Raw genomic sequence first — 22,037 nt, 5'->3', positions numbered from 1 at the left:
ACTCTCTCTTTCTCCCTCCAACACTCTCTCTCTCTTTCTCCCTCCAACACTCACTCTCTCTCTCTCCCTCCAACACTCTCTCTCTCTCTTTCTCCCTCCAACACTCTCTCTCTCTCTTTCTCCCTCCAACACTCTCTCTCTCTCTCTTTCTCCCCCCGTGCCTCCCTCTTTCTCCCTCCAACACTCTCTCTCTCTTTCTCCCTCCAACACTCTCTCTCTCTTTCTCCCTCCAACACTCTCTCTCTCTTTCTCCCTCCAACACTCTCTCTCTCTTTCTCCCTCCAACACTCTCTCTCTCTTTCTCCCTCCAACACTCTCTCTCTCCCTCCAACACTCTCTCTCTCCCTCCAACACTCTCTCTCTCCCTCCAACACTCTCTCTCTCTCTCTCCCTCCAACACTCTCTCTCTCTCTCTCCCTCCAACACTCTCTCTCTCTCTCTCCCTCCAACACTCTCTCTCTCTCTCTCCCTCCAACACTCTCTCTCTCTCCCTCCAACACTCTCTCTCTCTTCTCCCTCCAACACTCTCTCTCTCTTTCTCCCTCCAACACTCTCTCTCTCTTTCTCCCTCCAACACTCTCTCTCTTTCTCCCTCCAACACTCTCTCTCTCCCTCCAACACTCTCTCTCTCCCTCCAACACTCTCTCTCTCCCTCCAACACTCTCTCTCTCCCTCCAACACTCTCTCTCTCCCTCCAACACTCTCTCTCTCTCTCTCCCTCCAACACTCTCTCTCTCTTTCTCCCTCCAACACTCTCTCTCTCTTTCTCCCTCCAACACTCTCTCTCTCTTTCTCCCTCCAACACTCTCTCTCTCTTTCTCCCTCCAACACTCTCTCTCTTTCTCCCTCCAACACTCTCTCTCTCTCTCTCCCTCCAACACTCTCTCTCCCTCCAACACTCTCTCTCCCTCCAACACTCTCTCTCTCCCTCCAACACTCTCTCTCTCCCTCCAACACTCTCTCTCTCCCTCCAACACTCTCTCTCTCTCTCTCCCTCCAACACTCTCTCTCTCTTTCTCCCTCCAACACTCTCTCTCTCTTTCTCCCTCCAACACTCTCTCTCTCTTTCTCCCTCCAACACTCTCTCTCTCTTTCTCCCTCCAACACTCTCTCTCTCTCTCTCTCTCCCTCCAACACTCTCTCTCTCTCTCTCCCTCCAACACTCTCTCTCTCTCTCTCTCCCTCCAACACTCTCTCTCTCTCCCTCCCTCCAACACTCTCTCTCTCTCCCTCCCTCCAACACTCTCTCTCTCTCCCTCCCTCCCTCCAACACTCTCTCTCTCTCCCTCCCTCCCTCCAACACTCTCTCTCTCTCTCCCTCCAACACTCTCTCACTCTCTCCCTCCAACACTCTCTCACTCTCTCCCTCCAACACTCTCTCACTCTCTTTCTCCCTCCAACACTCTCTCTCTCCCTCCAACACTCTCTCTCTCCCTCCAACACTCTCTCTCTCTCTCTCTCTCTCTCCAACACTCTCTCTCTCTTTCTCCCTCCAACACTCTCTCTTTCTCCCTCCAACACTCTCTCTCTCTCCCTCCAACACTCTCTCTCTCTCTCTCTCCAACACTCTCCCTCCCTCCCTCCAACACTCTCTCTCTCTCCCTCCCTCCCTCCAACACTCTCTCACTCTCTTTCTCCCTCCAACACTCTCTCTCTCTCTCTCTCTCTCTCTCTCTCTCTCTCTCTCCAACACTCTCTCTCTCTCTTTCTCCCTCTCTCCCTCCAACACTCACTCTCTTTCTCCCCCCGTGTCTCTCTCTCTTTCTCCCTCCAACTCTCTTTCTCCCCCCGTGCCTCCCTCTTTCTCCCTCCAACTCTCTTTCTCCCCCCGTGCCTCCCTCTTTCTCCCTCCAACTCTCTTTCTCCCCCCGTGCCTCCCTCTTTCTCCCTCCAACGCTCTCTCTCTCTCTCTCTCTCTCTCTCTCTCTCTCTCTCTCTCTCTCTCTCTCTCTCTCTCTCTCTCTCTCTCTCTCTCTCTCTCTCTCTCTCTCTCTCTCTCTCTCTCTCTCTCTCTCTCTCTCTCTCTCTCTCTCTCTCTCTCTCTCTCTCTCTCACACTCACTCTCTTTCTCCCTCCAACACTCACTCACTCTCTTTCTCCCTCCAACACTCTCTCTCTCTCTTTCTCCCTCCAACACTCTCTCTCTCTCTCTCTCTCTCTCTCTCTCTCTCTCTCTCTCTCTCTCTCTCTCTCTCTCTCTCTCTCTCTCTCTCTCTCTCTCTCTCTCTCTCTCTCTCTCTCACTCTCTCTCTCTCTCTCTCTCTCTCTCACTCTCTCACTCTCTCTCTCACTCTCTCTCTCTCTCTCACTCTCTCTCACTCTCTTTCTCCCTCCAACACTCTCTCTCTCTCTTTCTCCCTCCAACACTCTCTCTCTCTCTCTCTCTCTCTCTCTCTCTCTCTCTCTCTCTCTCTCTCTCTCTCTCTCTCTCTCTCTCTCTCTCTCTCTCTCTCTCTCTCTCTCTCTCTCTCTCTCTCTCTCTCCCTCCAACACTCTCTCTCTCTCTCTCTCTCTCTCTCTCTCTCTCTCTCTCTCTCTCTCTCTCTCTCTCTCTCTCTCTCTCTCTCTTTCTCCCTCCAACTCTCTCTCTCTCTCTTTCTCCCTCCAACACTCTCTCTCTCTCTCTCTCTCTCTCTCTCTCTCTCTCTCTCTCTCTCTCTCTCTCTCTCTCTCTCTCTCTCTCTCTCTCTCTCTCTCTCTCTCTCTCTCTCTCTCTCTCTCTCTCTCTCTCTCTCCCTCTCCCTCTCCCTCCATCCCTCTCTCTCTCTCTCTCTCTCTCTCTCTCTCTCTCTCTCTCTCTCTCTCTCTCTCTCTCTCTCTCTCTCTCTCTCTCTCTCTCTCTCTCTCTCTCTCTCTCTTTCTCCCTCCAACTCTCTCTCTCTCTCTTTCTCCCTCCAACACTCTCTCTCTCTCTTTCTCCCTCCAACACTCTCTCTCTCTCTCTCTCTCTCTCTCTCTCTCTCTCCAACACTCTCTCTCTCTCTTTCTCCCTCCAACACTCTCTCTCTCTCTCTCTCTCTCTCTCTCTCTCTCTCTCTCTCTCTCTCTCTCTCTCTCTCTCTCTCTCTCTCTCTCTCTCTCTCTCTCTCTCTCTCTCTCTCTCTCTCTCTCTCTCTCTCTCTCTCTCTCTCTCTCTCTCTCTCTCTCTCTCTCTCTTTCTCCCTCCAACACTCACTCTCTCTCTTTCTCCCTCTCTCCCTCCCTCTCCCTCTCCCTCTCCCTCTCTCTCTCTCTCTCTCTCTCTCCCTCCAACACTCTCTCTCTCTCTTTCTCCCTCCAACACTCTCTCTCTCTCTTTCTCCCTCCAACACTCTCTCTCTCTCTTTCTCCCTCCAACACTCACTCTCTCTCTTTCTCCCTCCAACACTCACTCTCTCTCTTTCTCCCTCCAACACTCACTCTCTTTCTCCCTCCAACACTCACTCTCTTTCTCCCTCCAACACTCACTCTCTTTCTCCCTCCAACACTCACTCTCTTTCTCCCTCCAACACTCACTCTCTTTCTCCCTCCAACACTCACTCTCTTTCTCCCTCCAACACTCACTCTCTTTCTCCCTCCAACACTCTCACTCTCTTTCTCCCTCCAACACTCACTCTCTCTCTCTCTCCCTCCAACACTCACTCTCTTTCTCCCTCCCTCCAACACTCTCTCTCTCTCTCTCCCTCCAACACTCACTCTCTTTCTCCCTCCCTCCAACACTCTCTCTCTCTTTCTCCCTCCAACACTCTCTCTCTCTTTCTCTCCCCGTGCCTCCCTTTTTCTCCCTCCAACACTCTCTCTTTCTCCCTCCAACACTCTCTCTCTCTTTCTCCCTCCAACACTCTCTCTCTCTTTCTCTCCCCGTGCCTCCCTTTTTCTCCCTCCAACACTCTCTCTTTCTCCCCCCGTGCCTCCCTCTTTCTCCCTCCAACACTCTCTCTCTTTCTCCCTCCAACACTCTCTCTCTCTTTCTCCCTCCAACACTCTCTCTCTTTCTCCCTCCAACACTCTCTCTCTCTCTCTCCCTCCAACACTCTCTCTCTCTCCCTCCAACACTCTCTCTCTCTCCCTCCAACACTCTCTCTCTCTCCAGGCCAGTGTGTCTATGAGAAGCCGCAGCATGACAGTTCCTCATCTGTCTCCCATCACCACCGGGGTCAGAGCTGGGGCCACCTCAGGGTTCAGAGGTCCCCCACTGGGGCTGTTGTGGTGTTAAGCCTCTGCCACAGTGGGAGGGGTACACAGGAAACACACACACACACACACACGTACGTCTGCCCCACACTAGGCCACCAGTTTGGGTGGGCCTGTGCCTCCAAAGGGGAGAGAGAAAAGAGAGCAAGGGGGAGAGAGAAAAGAGAGCAAGGGGGAGAGAGAAAATAGAAAGCGGGAGAGAGGTAAGAGAAAGGGGGACTGTTCTGGAAAAGCACTACTCTAAATTAAAGAAGGTAATGGCTGGCTTCCAATGCTTAACCATGAGACTGGGAATAGAGAAGAGTACATTGACAGTTTGTTCTGTTGAGTGCTCAAGCTGGGCAAGGGCGAAGAGTGTTTCATATAGAGAAGGGACAGGATGTGATGTTCGCCTATGGAGGGTCAAAAGTCAGCGTCATCGAAGGTCATACATGGGAGGCTCACTGACAGTCAAGTCAGGAGGTGTATAACCCTAACCTGTAGCCAATGCATCTGTATATAACCACACACACACAAGCCGTATAAATGTGAATTTGAAACACTACATATTTCTCAATGACAGATAAATACAGGCCAAAGTTATGTGGCATGTAGCCTAGTAGGACAAGTAGAACAGTGTTTAACCAGGCTGTTTGGTTGACTTCCGTGTAATCTGAATAGAAATCAGCTAGCCACTCATGCTTCACATGCAAACCAATTGACCCTATATAAGTATACTTGAAAGGGGGAGGCAAGGAGAGAGATAAGTGGCAGGTAGCCGAGCGGTTAAGAGCGTTGGGCCAGTAACCCGAAAGTCGCTGGTTTGAATGTCTGAGCCGGCAAGGTGGTCAAATCTGTCGCTCTGCCCTTGAGAAAAGCAGTTAATTACCCGGGGAGCAGTTGTTGTGGGGGGTTAAGGCAGCCACTTGCAACACTGATACAGAGGGCTCAATGCATTAGACATTTCGGTTGAATGCGTTCAGTTGTGCAACTGACGAGGTATCCCCCGTTCCAAAAGAATGGTGAAAGACAGGGTGCACGGAGAGATGAGGATTGATAGAGCAGAACGTAGGGAAGAGAGAATGAGGGAGAAAGAATGGAAGGAGAGTTAGGCAGAGAGAGCAGGGAAGGAGTGAGCATGAGGGAGAGAAATAGGGAGGGAGCAAGAGCGAGAAAGCATTATGACAATTCCACACTAACAGAATGATAATGAAACTCTGATTTTTCCACTTTAAAAATGTATGCACTGAACGTGAATTTAAATGAAGAGAGGGCAGAGTTCCAATTTCCACAGAGAATTTCACAAAAACACATTTACTTGAAGAACAGTACAGACGCAAAGTTTGGTAACAGAATGAGGTTTTGTGCAGTTTGCGTCATCCTTTTGTTACTGTGGAATTGCCCATTACATCATAGATGAGATTACGTGGTACTCTGCAGTCTCCTCGTTAATTCACTTTGCATCCGAGTAGGAACAGAACATTGTTTATTTGGTTTGTTCTCAGCCTTGTCCTGGGTCCTGTTCATTAGAGCTTACCGGAGCAGAACGTTTTGCAACGGAAAATGAGCGCTCGTTTCTTACTGAACAAGTTCAGATATTGCATCCCTTCGTTTTGGAACGTTCTCTGACGTTTCGTGCCCACTATACAAGACCATGGTAAGCGTGAACGCAAGTGTGCGCGCGCACACACATACACTGCTCACCTTTCTATACTAGCTTCACCGTCTCCAACACAGAGAATTGATAACCCTTTTATGATTCAAAAAGAGGAAGCTGTAGAGTCGGTGACTATGACGTAAGCTGTATGAAAACACTATTGTGCCATCATGAGAAATGGCGGAATAGATGTTTCTATAAACCAAACTTCTAAAATGGGTGTGGATGTAGTCTAATTTTGGCGTTGTACCCCACCCACCCACACAATGCTCTCACACACACAACCAACTCCCTTGTGTGTGTTTTTGTCTGACGCAAGGAGGACCGAGGGGCTAATAAAACAGCGGCAGCAGTGACACATCGTCTCAACAGCTTCCTCCGTAGAAAAACATGACAGCCAGACACACAACAACCCATAATATTGTTTCAGTCTGCAACTCATTTTCTCTGTCTCTCAAACTTAAAACTCCACCCTGACCCCAATGTAGACGAGAGCCTTTTCAAGTCCAAAAATACATCAACATCACATCGTATCACGATGAATTCTCAAAAAGGAGAAAAATACTCATAACAGGGGAAGTTAATAACAATAAATGCCAATTAGAAGACACTTTTATCCAAAAAGACTTAGTCATGAGTGTATGCATTCCCCCGGAATCGAACCCACAATCCTGGCGTTGAAAGTGCCATGCTCCACCAACTAAGCCACACAGGATGAGTAACCGTCTCGAATTAAGTTGTCTTGCATTAAGAGGTAAAATGCTGAATTTCCCCTTTAAGCCCACTGCGCCATTCTGTAGCAGTAGATAAAAAGGACGTTCCTGTGCTTTTGGTAGGGCTCAACTGTAGTCTCTTGAGGGGTTGGACCAAAAATGAACACCAAGAACAAATAAAACATTTAGGGAGGCCTGCTGGGTTAAGAATAGCACTCCAGTGTGTGTGTGTGTGTGTGTGTGTGTGTGTGGTAATGGCACATTAGAGTGGGTCCCATATTCCCAGCACCGCTAATTGTCCCCTGGGAAGTGTGTATCTCAAACTAAGGCTGCTATAGATGACAGTGGTTTGTTTTTCCTTACCATGAATACATGGATCTAGTCTAGAACATTTAACACTGACTAAAAGTAGAAAGTCTGCTTCAACAGCTATCGTCACTAGAGGTCGACCGATTCATCGGAATGGCCGATAAATTAGGGCCAATTTAAATTTTTCATAACAATCGGAAATCGGTATTTTTGGACACCGATTTGGCCGATTTTTAATACCTTCATTTAACTAGGCAAGTCAGTTAAGAACACACTCTTATTTTCAATGACAGCCTAGGAACGGTGGGTTAACTGCCTCATTCAGGGGCAGAACGACAGATTTTTACCTTGTCAGCTCGGGGATTCAATCTTGCAACCTTACGGTTAACTAGTCCAACGCTCTAACCACCTGCCTCTCATTGCACTCCACGAGGAGCCTGCCTGTTACGCGAATGCAGTAAGAAGCCAAGGTAAGTTGCTAGCTAGCATTAAACGTATCTTATAAAAAACAATCAATCATAATCACTAGTTAACTACGCATGGTTGATGATATTACTAGTTTATCTAGCGTGTCCTGCGTTGCATATAATCGATGCGGTGCGCATTTGCGAAAAAGGACTGTCGTTGCTCCAATGTGTACCTAACCATAAACATCAATGACTTTCTTAAAATCAATACACAAGTATATATTTTTAAACCTGCATATTTGGTTAATATTGCCTGCTAACATGAATTTCTTTGTGTCACTTCTCTTGCAACAGAGTCAGGGTATATGCAGCAGTTTGGGCCGCCTGGCTCGTTGCGAACTGCGTGAAGACTGTTTCTTCCTAACAAAGACAGCCAACTTCGCCAAACGGGGGATGATTTAACAAAAGCGCATTTGCGAAAAAAGCACAATCGTTGCACGACTGTACCTAACCATAAACATCAATGCCTTTCTTAAAATCAACACACAGAAGTATATATTTTTAAACCTGCATATTTATCTAAAAGAAATCCAGGTTAGCAGGCAATATTAACCAGGTGAAATTGTGTCACTTCTCTTGCGTTCATTGCACGCAGAGTCAGTGTATATGCAACAGTTTGGGCCGCCTAATTTGCCAGAATTTTACGTAATTATGACATAACATTGAAGGTTGTGCAATGTAACAGGAATATTTAGACTTATGGATGCCACCCGTTAGATAAAGTACAGAACGGTTGCGTATTTCACTGAAAGAATAAACGTTTTGTTTTCGAGACGATAGGTCATTAATATGGTCGAATCCGGAAACTAAGGCTCGTATTTCTGTGTGTTATGTTATAATTAAGTCTCTGATTTGATAGAGCAGTCTGACTGAGCGATGGTAGGCACCAGCAGGCTCGTAAGCATTCATTCAAACAGCACTTTTGTGCGTTTTGCCAGCAGCTCTTCGCAATGCTTCAAGCATTGCGCTGTTTATGACTTCAAGCCTATCAACTCCCGAGATTAGGCTGGTGTAACCGATGTGAAATGGCTAGCTAGTTAGCGGGGTGCGCGCTAATAGCGTTTCAAACGTCACTCACTCTGAGACTTGGAGTAGTTGTTCCCCTTGCTCTGCATGGGTAACGCTGCTTCGAGGGTGGCTGTTGTCGATGTGTTCCTGGTTCGAGCCCAGGTAGCGGCGAGGAGAGGGATGGAAGCTATACTGTTACACTGGCATTACTAAAGTGCCTATAAGAACATCCAATAGTCAAAGGTATATGAAATACAAATCGTATAGAGAGAAATAGTCCTATAATTCCTATAATAACTACAACCTAAAACTTCTTACCTGGGAATATTGAAGACTCATGTTAAAAGGAACCACCAGCTTTCATATGTTCTCTTGTTCTGAGCAAGGAACTTAAACGTTAGCTTTTTTACATTTTGCACTTTTACTTTCTTCTCCAACACTTGGTTTTTGCATTATTTAAACCAAATTGAACATGTTTCAATATTTAGTTGAGGCTAAATTGATTTTATTGATGTGTTAAAATAAGTGTTCATTCAGTATTGTTGTAATTTCATTATTACAAATAAAAAAAATGTTTAAATGTTTAAAAAAAAATAATAATAATAATCGACCGATTAATCGGTATCGGCTTTTTTTGGTCCTCCAATAAATCGGTATCGGCGTTGAAAAATCATAAAATCGGTCGACCTCTAATCGACACCCCCCCCCATGTCACAATACCCCCCACTGTTCCTGTGGGTGAGTCACCCCTGGCTTTGGGTCCTGTTCTGGAACATGGATAGGGGTGTGGCTGGACTCTCCCAAATGGTAGGACGGGGGTGGGGGGGGGGGTGTATGAGTAGGCAAAACATAGTTGGTATTACTGCTCTCAAGTGCTTCGACTGCCTGTGCGACAAAGCAGGCAGGTGAGTGTGGATGAATGAATGGTGGCTATTTCAGGGAACATGGCAGCGCTCATTTCAATTCACCCCTCTCTATCCCCTCTAGGCAAACAGGCCTCATCCACCACGCTCAGTCAGTCAATGAAAGGGGCCATTTGCACAGTGAGGGTGGGGCAAAGAGATCATTAAAACATAGGCTGAGAACGTCATCAGTTCATAACTGTTAGACTACTGTATATGGCTAGCAGGCTACAACCTCGTACAGTGTGCAAAAAGGACAATATCGTCTCCACACTGGCTATGAAAGAGATCCACTGACAAGGCAACTGCACAAGTACATTCAGGTGAGGAGGCCCCGTATTCAAAAAGCGTCTTGGAGTAGGAGTGCTGATCTAGGATCAGTTTTTCCCTTTTAGATGATAACGAATAAGATTACATGGATAGGGAGGACCTAATCCTAGATCAGGACTCCTAGTCCGAGACGCTTTATGACTACAGGCCCTGGACCCTTTGTGCTCGGGAGACTAAATTGAGAGGAACTTACTCCAGGCCAAGGGTGTGTTCATTAGGGCATACCGTAGACATGTTCTGATGCTACCCAACAGTTTAGTGCCTAATGAACATGACCTTGCTTTGATTCAACACCATACAGTATATCAACAATGGGGAAAAACGCACAAATGACATACGGCCTAGATGTAAATCAACAAAATGCTTACAACGTAGCAGAGTTCCAATCCAGATACATTTCTTTGTACCATTAAAGAAAGCTAGAACAAAACACTTCCTGCAATAGGCGGATAATGGGAAGGATGGGGGAGTGGGAGAGAGGACGACAGATGATGGGGGAGGGAATAGACAATTAGAATATGAGTAGGGGGAAGGTCAGACTGACAAAACAGCATCAGTCAAGCGCGACTGACAGCCGGCGAGGAAAAGAGGAGAACAGAGAGAGTAGATGACACAGAGTGACCCTGGCATACACAGTTATATGAGTGAGAGAGAGAGTGAGAGTGAGAGTGAGAGAGAGAGAGAGAGAGAGAGAGTGAGAGAGAGAGAGATATGAAGGGAGGAAGAAAGCAAGACAGGGGGCGATGGAGAAAAAAAAAGAAAGAACGAAAGAGAAAAGGAGAGAGAGAGAGGAGCTGACCAGATGATATGTTCCCACACAGAGGCAGCAGCTAGAAGTCAGCTGGTGTTTGCAGCAGTCAGCAGGTGTTTGCAGCAGTCAGCAGGTTTCTCCATAGTAACAGCAACAGCCCCATACCTAGCAACAGCCCTACCCCCATAGCAGCCACCTAAGTATGCAAATACGGTGCCTTCAGAAAGTATTCACACCACTGGACCTTTCCCACATTTTGCCGTGTTACAGCCTGAATTAAAAATGTATTAAATTAGATTGTGTCACTAATCTATACAAAATACCCAATAATATTCAACATGTAATTATGTTTTTAGATATGTTTACACATTCATTTAAAAAAAATCTATAGAGAGTCAATTTATTTTTGTATTTTATATTTATTTCACCTTTATTTAACCAGGTAGGCCAGTTGAGAACAAGTTCTCATTTACAACTGCGACCTGGCCAAGATAAAGCAAAGCAGTTCGACACATACAACAACACAGAGTTACACGTGGAATAAACAAACATACAGTCAATAATACAGTAGGAAAAGTCAATATACAGTGTGTGCAAATGAGGTAGGATAAGGGAGGTAAGGCAATAAATAGGCCATGGTGGTGAAGTAATTACAATATAGCAATTAAACACTGGAATGGTAGAATGTGCAGAAGATGAATGTGCAAGTAGAGATACTGGGGTGTAAAGGAGCAAGATAAATAAATAAATACAGTATGGGGATGAGGTAGTTGGATGGGCTATTTACAGATGGACTATGTACAGGTGCTTTAAGCTGGTGCTTAAAGCTAGTGAGGGAGATATAAGTCTCCAGCTTCATTGATTTTTGCAGTTCGTTCCAGTCATTGGCAGAGAACTGGAAGGAAAGGCGGCCAAAGGAAGAATTGGCTTTGGGGGTGACCAGTGAGATATACCTGCTGGAGCGCGTGCTGTAATGGTACTCAATCAATAAGTACTCAATCATTTTGTTATGGCAAGCCTAAAAAAGTTCAGGGGTAAACATTTTCTTAACAAGTCACATAATAAGTTGCATGGACTCATTCTGTGTGCAATAGTGTTTAAAGTTATTTTTAAATTACTACTCCATCTCTGTACCCCACACATACAATTATCGGTAAGGTCCCTAAGTGAAGCAGTGAATTTCAAGCACAGATTCAACCACAAAGACAGGAGGAGAGGATTTCATATGGATCGCAAAAAATGGCACCTATTGGTAGATGGGTATTATTAGTTAATAGCCATTATTAATTTTACAATTTGGATGGTGTATCAATACACCCAGTCACTACAAAGCTACAGGCGTCCTTCCTAACTCAGTTGCTTGAGATGAAGGAAACCGCTCAGGGATTTCACCATGGAGGCCAATGATGATTTTAAAGAGTTTAAAGGCCTGTGATAACTGAGGATGGATCAACAACATTGTAGTTACTCCACAATACGAACCTAATTGACAGAGTGTGACGTAGAAGTCGGTCACTGGCCGCGGGCAGCATTTGGTACTTTAACGCACGCACACATTCATCACTCCTCCCCGCTCCGTTATCAGATAAGTTAACAATGTGGGTCGACACACAAGTTAGTTAACTTCTCCATCTAAGTACATACATTTCACACTTACGTCAATAACCGGTTATGGGATAAAGAAATACACAGACAAGTGTTTATATTTAATATAAGTTATATTTATTATACTTATCGATGTTGTGGATGAGCGCGTTGTTTGTTTGTTTGTTTGTTCTGTTCCTCTCTCTCTCCATCTCTGTAGCTTCCAGGTATGCTGGATAAGGACCCGAGCTAAAGGAATTGGGCTGACTTTGTAGTGCCTGTCCCGAATGGCTCATTAATGTAAATGGGCATATTGAAAGACTCCATGTCAGTAGTGATGTAATTTTGTAAATGTTATATTGGGATATTGTTTCATAAAAAACGTGTTGCAATGTATATACTTTAGTATGTTTAGTTAAATGGAAAATGTATGTTAGAATAGGCAATTGCTTAATTAATTCGTGTTAATTGTTCTGAGGGGAGGGACTAGCCATACAAAAGGAGCCTCTCTTTCAGTTCATGGGAGAGGCATTTTGGATTGAGCTGTGAATGGGGCAGCATTGTTTTTAAGCTGTCCCATAAGGTATACGTTTGACGGCAGAACTGTTGTTTTTGTTCCGGAATCACTATGTAAATAAACACCTTTGCACAGAAGAACTTTTGCGGCTCCGCCATCTTTTTATTTTGATAGAGGTTTTCCAGTTTAGCCTTCTGGCCTACTCTACGTGACATATGGTGGCAGTGGCGGGATGGCGCACCGCAAATCAGTGAATTCCAACAAGAGAGGTAAAGGAATGCGCACAGGATTGCATTCTCAGCAGCAGCATCAACTGGCAGAAAAGGTACCTGAAGTTGAACCGGGGTGGAATACCATGGAATCGTCTGGTGAAGAAGAGGTCAAGTATGAGAAACCAGGAGCCCGACCAAGGGGCCAAACACAACCAGAACCGTTTGAGCTACCGGTTGAACCAGCAGATACAGCCATAAAAGACCAGCTGACTGAAGGAGCAGTTGGTGGACCAGAACCACACCCAACCATGGTAGCCCTTTTCCAGCAACTTTTCACCTGCCTTGAGAGCAGGGACGAAGACCTCAAGCAGGAGTTGCGGGGCCTACGCCAATCTATCCTCACAGCTCCTCACCAGGCGGAACTCATCAGTGAGAGCCCAAGATTGGGTCTGCCAACACCAGTACGACAAAGGCTCGACGCAGCAGGGACTTCAACTCCACAGCAGGCTCCCCAAGCAGTAATGAGGCCAGCCCCAGGAGACCAGTCCAGCAGTGTTAACGTCCATCTTCCAGCATTCCTGAGGAAGGAGCCAAAGATGCCCTCATACCAGCAGGGGGAGGACATTAAAAACGACCTGCTGAGGAAAGAAAGAAGCCTGTACGGAATGCATCCCTATTTGCGTCATTGCACTAAAGTAATACTGCAAATATGTGGCGAAGAAATGAATAAAAGCGCTATGTTTGAGGCAAATCTCTTCATATTATCAAGATTGGTGCTGGCTGCATCATGTTTTAGGTATGCTAGGGAGTTTTTGGGGATAAAATAAATGAAATAGAGCTAAACACAGGCAAAATCCTAGAGGAAAACCAGGTTCAGTCTGCTTTCCAACAGACACTGGGAGACGAATTCACAATTTCAGTAGGACAATAACCTAAAACACAATGCCAAATATACACTGGAGTTGCTTACCAAGATGACATTGAATGTTTTGACTTAAATCTACTTGAAAATGGCTGTCTAGAAAGCAACCAACTTGACAACTTTAAGAATAATGGTCAAATATTGTACAACCCAGGTATTCAAGCTCTTAGCAGCTTACCCAGAAAGACTCATAGCTGTAAATCACTGTCAAAGGTGATTCTAACGTGTTGAATACCTATCAAGATAGTGTTTTATTTTCCATTAATTAAAAATATGTGTAGATCATTGACAAAAAAAAGGAATTAAATCCAACTTTGTAACAACTACATTTGGAGAAGGGGTGTGAATACTTTCTGAAGGCACTGTATTTGATCATCAAATACAAGAGAAGGTGGAAAGTTCCTCGGCGGTACATATCACGGACAAACTGAAATGGTCGACCCACACAGACGGCGTGGTGAAGAAGGTGCAACAGCGCCTCTTCAACCTCAGGAGGCTGAAGAAATTTGGCTTGTCATCAAAAACACTCAAACTTTTACAGATGCACAAATCGAGAGCATCCTGTCGGGCTGTGTCACCGCCTGGTATGGCAACTGCTCCGCCCACAACCGTAAGGCTCTCCAAAGGGTAGTGAGGTCTGCACGGCGCATCACCGGGGGCAAACTACCTGCCCTCCAGGACACCTACATCACCCAATGTCACAGGAAGTCCAAAAAGATCATCAAGGACAACAACCACCCGAGCCAACTGCCTGTTCACCCCACTATCATCCAGAAGGCGAGGTCATTACAGGTGCATCAAAGCTGGGACCGAGAGACTGAAAAACAGCTTCTATCTCAAGGCCATCAGACTGTTAACCAGCCATCACTAACACTGAGTGGCTTCTGCCAACATACAGACTCAATCTCTAGCCACTTTAACAATTAAAAATTGGATGTAATAAATGTATCACTAGTCACTTTAAACAATGCCACTTTATATAATGTTTACATACCCTACATTACTCATCTCATATTTATATACTGTACTCTATACCATCTACTGCATCCTGCCTACGGCCATCGCTCACCTATATATTTATATGTACATATTCTTATTAATTCCTTTACACTTGTGTGTGTATAAGGTAGTTGTTGTGAAATTGTTAAATATTACTGCATGGTCGGAACTAGAAGCACAAGCATTTTGCTACATTCGCATTAAAATGTGACCAATAAAATTTGATTTGATCCATCTTGTGATCTTGCTCGATTTGATTGTTGACAGTAAACGCTGTGCCACTGAGCCATTACATAGGTCTGCTAAATGGCATATATTATACACTGCTCAAAAAAATAAAGGGAACACTTAAACAACACAATGTAACTCCAAGTCAATCACACTTCTGTGAAATCAAACTGTCCACTTAGGAAGCAACACTGATTGACAATACATTTCACATGCTGTTGTGCATATGGAATAGACAAAAGGTGGAAATTATAGGCAATTAGCAAGACACCCCCAATAAAGGAGTGATTCTGCAGGTGGTGACCACAGACCACTTCTCAGTTCCTATGCTTCCTGGCTGATGTTTTGGTCACTTTTGAATGCTGGCGGTGCTCTCACTCTAGTGGTAGCATGAGACGGAGTCTACAACCCACACAAGTGGCTCAGGTAGTGCAGCTCATCCAGGATGGCACATCAATGCGAGCTGTGGCAAGAAGGTTTGCTGTGTCTGTCAGCGTAGTGTCCAGAGCATGGAGGCGCTACCAGGAGACAGGCCAGTACATCAGGAGACGTGGAGGAGGCCGTAGGAGGGCAACAACCCAGCAGCAGGACCGCTACCTCCGCCTTTGTGCAAGGAGGAGCACTGCCAGAGCCCTGCAAAATGACCTCCAGCAGGCCACAAATGTGCATGTGTCAGCATATGGTCTCACAAGGGCTCTGAGGATCTCATCTCGGTACCTAATGACAGTCAGGCTACCTCTGGCGAGCACATGGAGGGCTGTGCGGCCCCACAAAGAAATGCCACCCCACACCATGACTGACCCACCGCCAAACCGGTCATGCTGGAGGATGTTGCAGGCAGCAGAACGTTCTCCACGGCGTCTCCAGACTCTGTCACGTCTGTCACGTGCTCAGTGTGAACCTGCTTTCATCTGTGAAGAGCACAGGACGCCAGTGGCGAATTTGCCAATCTTGGTGTTCTCTGGCAAATGCCAAACGTCCTGCACGGTGTTGGGCTGTAAGCACAACCCCCACCTGTGGACGTCGGGCCCTCATACCACCCTCATGGAGTCTGTTTCTGACCGTTTGAGCAGACACATGCACATTTGTGGCCTGCTGGAGGTCATTTTGCAGGGCTCTGGCAGTGCTCCACCTGCTCCTCCTTACACAAAGGCGGAGGTAGCGGTCCTGCTGCTGGGTTGTTGCCCTCCTACGGCCTCCTCCACGTCTCCTGATGTACTGGCCTGTCTCCTGGTAGCGCCTCCATGCTCTGGACACTACGCTGACAGACACAGCAAACCTTCTTGCCACAGCTCGCATTGATGTGCCATCCTGGATGAGCTGCACTACCTGAGCCACTTGTGTGGGTTGTAGACTCCGTCTCAAGCTACCACTAGAGTGAGAGCACCGCCAGCATTCAAAAGTGACCAAAACATCAGCCAGGAAGCATAGGAACTGAGAAGTGGTCTGTGGTCACCACCTGCAGAATCACTCCTTTATTGGGGGTGTCTTGCTAATTGCCTATAATTTCCACCTTTTGTCTATTCCATTTGCACAACAGCATGTGAAATGTATTGTCAATCAGTGTTGCTTCCTAAGTGGACAGTTTGATTTCACAGAAGTGTGATTGACTTGGAGTTACATTGTGTTGTTTAAGTGTTCCCTTTATTTTTTTGAGCAGTGTATAATTCATTTCCGTTGTGCATGGTCCTTGGAAATGCTAATTACTACGGAAATGTATGATGCAGGAATAAATAGGCATTTATGTATGATGATAACCACTAGCTCTGCAACCCTAAACGCTCTGATATCAGAAGGTTTATCACTAATATCATTGAGTAATGAGTAACATATCGTTTCCAGGCTCACAACAACAATCAGTTTGTTCATCGCGGGCAAATATCATTGCTGGGTTTGATTTTCATATTGGGCAATCATCGTCAAGCCAATTAGACAGAGAAAGAGACTATTCACGAGGGTAAAAAAACAGTCACACACGCAGTCACCCAGCACAGAAATAACCCATTCATGTGTTAAAAGTCCTCAATCTCCTTGCAGAGTAACACTAGCTTGGCAGCTAGCAAATCAGCTCAATATCAACGCTGCTGTGTGTTTACATTCGTACTAGTCGGTCTCTCTTTTACTAGCTATCCTAGTATTTCAGGATCACTGTCTAACCGTGGTGTCCGTAGTAGACATCTTGTGCGTAACACAGACACACACCTATTAGGGAACATAGAGCACAGTGGGTATACTGCTGTCCAATCCACACCTGACCCGTGCACACAGGCTCAGCGTCTCCCTAAAGGCCGACAGACAGCACAGACTGGCACCACAGCACAGACCCCAGAACAGCTGGGAATGTCATCATTCATCCCAGCTGCTCCAGCCGGCCTCTGACCTCTCGACCTCTGACAGCTGGCTGGGAATTGGTTACTGGTAACTGGCACATTGCAAACACGTACACGGGCACGTGCACATGCCAAACGCACAGTCTTGTTTTGTTAGGCCACCTGACTCTAGCAACTGTCGGTAGTCTGTCTGTCCGTCAGCAGTGCCACCTCACGTCCGCCGTGTCACCTCCGGCCTTCCGACAATTCTCTGGCATTCCTGTAATATTCAGGAATGCCAGCCTGTCCCTGAAGGGAGCGCAACACCCCCCCCCCCCCCCCCCCCCCCCACAACATTCACATGGAATTTGGGACGTACCCATATATACACGCAAACAACTACACTAGATCATTTTCAGCTCCCGAGGGCTTACTCTCCATCTTCAAGAGTCAGATTCCCTCACCACCAACGGGGATGGTTAGCTTTTAAAGGACAGACGCAGACACACACCACACAGTCAAAGTCACACACACACAGTACACGCGCAAACACACCCTTTGATAGCGCACAATACGTGTTTTTTAATCATCTCCATGGAGACTGTAGCAACAATAGCATCCTGCCAGTCAGTAGTATATGATCTATAGTGACACACTTCACCCCAAACCTCCCCGAGTTAAGAGTTTTTTTTTTACGTAAGTACAGATCTAGGATCACCTTCCCCTCCCCAATCCTAACCTTATCCATTAGTGGGGGAAATGCTAAACTGACCCAAGATCAGCATCTAGATGCAACTTCACCCAGCATCCTATATACCCTTAGAGGAAGCTGCAGTATGGGTTGGTTGGTGTAAATTACAGGCCACCGTCCCACTTATAAACACCAAAACACACTCCAACTAATTAGCTGGCCTAGACAAAACACACAACGAGTGCTTCTTACCAAACAAAATAGCTGCTGTGTAGATTCAGTGTGTGCAGTCACATGCACTGGAGCACACCCCACACACACACTGAGTGACAGGGCAGAGTGGGGCTGGTAGCGTAGGTTTGGTTAACTATAAAAAGGTCCACTTCAGATGGCTGCTTGCGTGTGTGTGTGTGTGTGTGTGTGTGTGTGTGTGTGTGTGTGTGTGTGTGTGTGTGTGTGTGTGTGTGTGTGTGTGACGCTCTGCGAGTCTACCCTCATTCCCACAGTGAAAGCGTCTCATCCTCAAGGAATGAGTATAGGTCTCGAAATACACTGACATGGCACATGACTAGCCTGCCCCCTCACCCCGATTTGTCACAGTTTCCTACCTACTATTTTCCCCCATCCGACTGCTGTGTTTGTCTCTCTATTTAGTTAGGAATGTAGATGTAGGCTATAGGTTGTAGAAGGAAGAAAGTGAGAAAGTGTTTTGGGGTAGGATTCCATGTTGCTCCTGGACAAAATGTGCTTGGTAGACCGCAGCACTGCCGCTGAGCCACACTGCTTTCCTACCTACTCTGATATCTCTCGGCTCTTGGGGACCCAGAGGGGCGCACGGTTTTGTTCTAGTCCAGCACTAAGACACCTGATTCGACTTATCAAAGGCTCAATGATTAGTTGGGTTGGTTGTGTTCGTGCGGGGCGAGAACAAAAAACGTGCACCCCTCTGGGTCCCCCTCGGTGACCATTATTGGGAGACAGACACACACACCGCTATGAGGGAAGACAGTGTGACAGCCAGGAGACACGAGAGAGCAAGTTCTCCACAGTGGTGGTGACAAGGACAAGACAGCGCAGGACACAAACTCTGAGCATGCGTGACAAATCACTTCCAACACCACTTCTCCACTTCCCGGAACAGGCCCGTGCAGGGGAGAAAACTCGTTCCCTACACCCCTCAGGCAGCCACACAGAGACTACGTCCCAAATAGCACCCTATTCCCTACACAGTAGCACTACTTTTGACCAGGGCTATGTAGGGAATGGGGTGACATAAGGGACAAGCAGCCCCCCCAACTCCCTCCCGTCTGTCCTCGGTCTTTCCTGCGTCTCCTCTTCAACTTACAGAAGAAAAAAACAGGCACGGAGCAAGAGCATTGAAATAGAACATTGACTTGAATGGGAACGGCCATTCTAGTAATTATATTTCTATGAGCAAGAGCCTCTCTTTCACTGTGGAGATTCTGTCAGAAGAGCCATGGTACATCAAGTGTCCATGACTGGTTCCAATGGCTCACTGAGTTAAAGCATGGTACTGGCAACACCAGGGTAGTGGGTTCCATCTTCTAAAATGTCCATATAATTACACAACTACAGGGGTCAGAAAGACTCTACCGAAATAATTGGAATGGGAGCCAATGTACTGGCTAGCCTGGTAGTTCCAGATTGGTTTGTGCCGTCTTGCCAAGTCCTATTGTCATCAACTAACATCTACGACCACCTAGCTATGTAGTGGTGGCTGGTAACTGACTAAACAGCAGGCTAAAGGAAGGGGTTAAAAGTGTCTCTTACCTCTGGTGTGTCTCTCCCTTCCTCCCACTCAGGTCAGAGGTCAAATGAAGCCAACGCAACAGTCAGGACCAAGCTTTTATGTCCTGGAGAGGAAAGAATAGGAGAAGAAAAAAAAAGATCAGATTTGATTCGCCATCTATTTTTGTTTTAAAGTGGAGACAAAAAAAGACGGCTGAAATTCAGCTCAGCAAGGGCCATTACCGAGTGACAGATGGGACCTATGGATTGATGACACTTGTTCTCATAGTGCTGTACACAGACAGAGAGAGATCAATCTCACCGTCACAGGGAGTAGCTTCAGATCCTGGGTGTGGAGAACTCTTAGACACACTGGGCCGAGCAAATTGAATCAAGTTAAGAAGCTAACACAAGTACTGTGGCCGGGTAGCTTGTGACAAACATACACACATGAAATGAGGAGCAACGCACTTCCACAGGTAGATATTCACAGTCACAGACCGTAGCTAATCAAAATCCCGACTCGCGTTACGATTCACCAGGCTAGTCACGTATGCCGATTCAGACAAATCACAAGCAAGTATGTCTCATGTCCAGAAGGAATGCCGACTCTTACATTAAACATGATTCACATGATTCAAATTAATCATGTAGATGGAAGATTAGGCTCATGTAAAAAAAAAAAAAAAAAAAAAGCTCACTCGTGGCCCGGCTGGTCAACCTCTGGCACACGTCTACAGCGTTGGGATATGTTTGAATTTGGCCTACTGCCCTTTGACACAATCTTTCCCCACGGTCTTCCTCTATCTGTTCAGTAAAGTGCCCCAAAAAATATCAACCGTACCAGTGAAAAGTTGGGACACACCTACTCATTCAACATTTATTTTTACATTCCAGTATAATAGTGAAGACATCAAAACTATGAATAACACATATGGAATCATGTAGTAACCAAAAGAAGTGTTAAACAAATCAAAATATATTTGTAGCCACTCTTTGCCTTCATGACAATTTTGCACACACTTGGCATTCTCTCAACCAGCTTCACATGAGGTAGTCACCTGGAATGCATTTCAATTAACAGTGGTGCCTTGTTAATTTGTGGAATTTCTTTCCTCTTTAATGCGTTTGAGGCAATCAGTTGTGTTGTGACAAGGTAGGGGTGGTATACAGAAGATAGCCCTATTTGGTAGAAGACCAAGTCCATATTACGGCAAGAACAGCTCAAATAAGCAAAGAGAAATGACAGTCCTTCATTACTTTAAGACATGAAGGTCAGTCAATCCAGAAAATGTCAAGAACTTTGAAAGTTTCTTCAAGTGCAGTCGCAATACCCATCAAGCGCTGATGAAAGTGGCTCTCATGAGGACTGCCACAGGAAAGGAAGACCCAGAGTTACCTCTGCTGCAGAAGATAAGTTCATTAGAGTAACTGCACCTCAGATTGCAGCCCAAATAAATGCTGATGAGTCCAAATTTTAGATTTTTGGTTCCATCCACCATGTCTTTGTGAGACGCAGAGTAGGTGAACGGATGATCTCTGCATGTGTGGTTCCCACCGTGAAGCATGGAGGTGGAGGTGATGGTGCTTTGCTGGTGACACTGTCTGATATATTTAGAATTCAAGGCACACTTAACCAGCATGGCTACCACAGCATTCTGCAGTGATACGCCATCCCATCTGGTTCGCGCTTATTGGGACTACCATTTGTATTTCAACAGGACAATGACCCAACACACCTCCAGGCTATGAAAGGGCTATTTGACCAAGAAGGAGAGTGATGGAGTGCTGCATCAGATGGCCTGGCTTCCACAATCACCTGACCTCAACCCAATTGAAATGGTTTGGGATGAGTTGGACCACAGAGTGAAGGAAAAGCAGCCAACAAGTGCTCAGCATATGTGGGAACTCCTTCAAGACTGTTGGAAAAACATTCCAGGTGAAGCTGGTTGAGAGAATGCCAAGAGTGTGCAAAGCTGTCAAGGCAAAGGGTGGCTACTTTGAAGAATCTCAAATAAACAAATCAATCTAACACTTTTTTGGTTACTACATGATTCCATATGTGTTATTTCCTAGTTTTGATGTCTTCACTATTATTCTACAATGTAGAAAATAATAATAAAGAAACACCCTTGAATTCGTAGGTTTGTCCAAACTTTTCACTGGTACTATACATCTCTATATCTCTATATCTCTGGTGTGAAAAATGCTGACTCGTTGTGTGGTGAACATGGCTACACAGTACGTGTTTGTTTGCCTCGGAGTACACACACTCCAGCCTTCGTTATCCCAGTCGGCCTCAGCTGTCCCTTTGTAGAACTGTGCAGACGGACTGTCCACACAAAGTATGTGGCTGCACTCAAAACACAGGGGGGGGGGGGGGGGGGGGGGTTCTTTCATTTCACACACACACACACACACACACACACACAGTTAGCATCTGTTTCTAATATTACCACTCAGCTTGACTTACAGTGAGTGATCAAGCCTTCCCTATGTGATATCTGCCCAGCAATTATGCCTGTCAGTCAACACTG

At 46.1% G+C, this 22,037-nt stretch overlaps 1 protein-coding gene across 1 annotated transcript in view; it reads right to left on the bottom strand.

The window, feature by feature from the left end:
* Positions 1–22,037, bottom strand: part of LOC120033176 (ras-associated and pleckstrin homology domains-containing protein 1-like) — an 83,875-nt gene that overhangs the window by 44,949 nt on the left and 16,889 nt on the right. Inside the window, exon 2 of the mRNA XM_038979459.1 lies at positions 19,543–19,625. The gene's annotated coding sequence lies outside the window, so the exon portion shown is untranslated. The remainder of the gene's footprint in view (positions 1–19,542; positions 19,626–22,037) is intronic.

Source organism: Salvelinus namaycush, chromosome 40, assembly GCF_016432855.1.
Source record: "Salvelinus namaycush isolate Seneca chromosome 40, SaNama_1.0, whole genome shotgun sequence".
Classification (NCBI taxonomy): domain Eukaryota; kingdom Metazoa; phylum Chordata; class Actinopteri; order Salmoniformes; family Salmonidae; genus Salvelinus; species Salvelinus namaycush.
This window is presented reverse-complemented; position numbering and strand designations above follow the sequence as displayed.